Source organism: Chionomys nivalis, chromosome 10 (assembly GCF_950005125.1).
Source record: "Chionomys nivalis chromosome 10, mChiNiv1.1, whole genome shotgun sequence".
Classification (NCBI taxonomy): Eukaryota; Metazoa; Chordata; class Mammalia; order Rodentia; family Cricetidae; genus Chionomys; species Chionomys nivalis.
Genome location: NC_080095.1, coordinates 14,168,280 through 14,171,439, shown reverse-complemented (window position 1 = coordinate 14,171,439; position 3,160 = coordinate 14,168,280).

Below are 3,160 nucleotides of genomic sequence, written 5' to 3'. Positions count from 1 at the left end.
CATCTTTCCAGGGCCAGCATCCTCCTCCTTGGTGGCTCACTCCCACTTCTAGCCTTCCCCTCAGACCAGAGTCCTATAGACCATCCTTTCTCGGGGAGCTCATGTAGCCACCGGGCCTGATATTGGTGGCTACCTCTGCTGTCCCCATGGCTGCTAGAGGTGCTGGGCCACCATGAGCCCAGACTGGAGCACACCAATTGCCCAGGGTCAACAGAGTCCAGACACTGAAGGGACTGGCCAGAGGGCTATGTAGACCTACATGTCACTTAACCAAGGCCTCTCTTCACAGTAGTTATTTCATGAAAGCTCACACAGTGAGATTTTATCTTGTTTATTCTTCTTTGCCTGCTAACTGGAAACCTTCTAGCTAGAATGTCCTTTCTCTGCCTGTTGGCTGTGGAGAGAGATCCTTTAGGTATGTTCCTGGAGCAGTGATGTCCATCTTGGCCAGTTTCAGTTAAGGAGACCCAGGGAGAGAGACAGAGAGAAGGAGAGACAGGGAGAGAGACAGGAAGAGCCAGTGACAGATCAAGGCAGTAACAGAACCTGATCTACTGGAGCCAGGGGGCTGGGGAGAGGTAAATGTGGAAACAGCAGAGCAAAAGACAGGGACTGAGAGATGTGGATGAAGATAGAGAAAGAAATGAGAGGGAGAGACAGACAAGAGGGGGACATGGGCAAAGGGACATCTAAAGAGACAGAGTGATGGAGAAGCAGAGAAGGAATCAGAGACAGGGAGAGATGAGAATACAGGACTGAGAAAGAGATAATGAAAGGCAGCTAGGGAGACAGAGAGAAGTGTGCACAGGTAGAGAAAACGGTAGAAGCAGAATGAAAAATAGAAAGAAAAAGAATGAAAGAGAAAGACAGGGAGACAGCAAGAGACTTGAACAACTAGATAAAGACAGAAAGAGAACAGACCAAAGCCAAGGGGGCAGAGACGGAGACAGGGAGACAGGGAGAGAGAAATGGAGCAAAGAGAGATAGAGACAGACAGAGATGGAGAGAGACAGAGACCAGGAGACACATGGACAGACAGAAAGAGGTAGAAGACAGAGAAGAGATTCATGGAGAGGGGCTGAGACAGACAGAGATGGGGGAGATGCCTGAAGTGGCTCTCTCACCTAGAGAAGGGGACACAGACAGACAGTACAGAGAAAGAGGGGTGCAAGATGGTAGCAGAGAGACCTCTGATGGAACTGGCAGAGATGGAGGCAGACAGAGGCATACTCTCTCCAACTGAGGGAGACAGACTGAACAAAGAATCCCACTCAGAGGGAGGCAGAGGCTGAGGCAGGGAGAGGCAGACATGGCCATAGATGGAGACAGATGGTGAGCCTGTGGGACAGGATCAGACACCATCTTAGAGGAACCAGTGACAAGCCAGGGAGGTGACAAGCTGGTGTGCAGTGTTCACCCCCCAGTTTACAGGCTGGAGTCCCACAACCTGTATCCATGTGATCCTGTCGCTGTGGTCCTGGGTGATCCCAAGACCTGGAGTCCACCTCCAGGCCATCTCTCTCCCACTTCCCTGCTGCTGTTGGGACTTTTCTCCTTGCCTGCCTGAACTCATGCCCCCCTGTGAGCTCACATTACAGCAGTGCTAACAAGGTGGGAAACACTAAGTTCAATGTCATTGTAGGGGTCATGAAATCCACAGCCCCTGCAGCCCACCCTGGGAGGGGTCCCCCATCCCCAAGGTTGGGCCGGCCTGGCCAGGATGGGGTGATACCGCAGCTGCAGGTGTGGGGGGGGGTTCATTGCCACTATTTCTGGAAACTACTTCAGAAAGTGAGAAACATGTTTTTCTGTATGGAACAAACATGCATTTGCATGTGCCCTTGAGAGCCAAGTTTGCACAGAATGAGTAACTCGGCAGGTGTGGGGGAGGGGAAAGATGTTGGGAGCAGGCCCTGAGTGTGTCAGGTGCTGGTATCTGAACCCAGAAACCACAGATTGCAGGCCCTAGTCCATGTGAAAGAACTATCCCTTGGTCCACAGGCTGTGCCACCATGGAGAAATCCAACAGTCTCTGATTGGGTCCTACCCTAAACATGAAGGGAAGAGACATTGAGCAGATTGACCCTCAGCACAGTCACTGGCCACCCCACAGGAAAGACCCAAGCCTGCCTGAGCCCAGTCCCAACCTCCAATTCCTCCACAGATAGGCGTGGCAGGCAGGGAACCAGCCTGTGGCCATGTGGAGACAGGACCAGCCTGTCATCTCCCTGGCTTGTCACTGGTTCCTCTAAGATGGTGTCTGATCCTGTCCCACAGGCTCACCATCTATCTCCATCTATGGCCACATCTGCCTCTCCCTGCCTCAGCCTCTGCCTCCCTCTGAGTGGGATTCTTTGTTCAGTCTGTCTCCCTCAGTTGGAGAGAGTCTGCCTCTGTCTGCCTCCATCTCTGCCAGTTCCATCAGAGGCCTCTCTGCTACCATCTTGCACCCCTCTTTCTCTGTACTGTCTGTCTGTGTCCCCTTGTCTAGGTGAGAGAGCCACTTCAGGCATCTCCCCCATCTCTGTCTGTCTCAGCCCCTCTCCATGAATCTCTTCTCTGTCTTCTGCCTCTTTCTGTCTGTCCATGTGTCCTGTCTCTCTCCATCTCTGTCTGTCTCTCTTTGCTCCATTTCTCTCTCCCTGTCTCCCTGTCTCCGTCTCTGCCCCCTTGGCCTTGGTCTTTTCTCTTACTGTCTTTATCTAGTTGTTCAAGACTCTCTCTGTCTCCCTGTCTCTCTCTTTCATTCTTTTTCTTTCTATTTTTCATTCTGCTTCTACCATTTTCTGTACCTGTGCACACTTCTCTCTGTCTCCCTAGCTGCCTTTCATTATCTCTTTCTCAGTCCTGTATTCTCATCTCTCCCTGTCTCTGATTTCTTCTCTGCCTCTCCATCACTCTGTCTCTTTAGATGTCTCTTTGCCCATGTCCCCATCATGTTTGTCTCTGCCTCTCATCTCTTTCTCTACCTCCATCCACATCTCTCAGTCCCTGTCTTTTGCTCCCCTGTTTCCACATTTACCTCTCCCCAGCCCCCTGGCTCCAGTAGATCAGGTTCTGTTACTGCCTTGATCTGTCACTGGCTCTTCCTGTCTCTCTCCCTGTCTCTCCTTCTCTCTGTCTCTCTCCCTGGGTCTCCTTAACTGAAACTGGCCAAGAT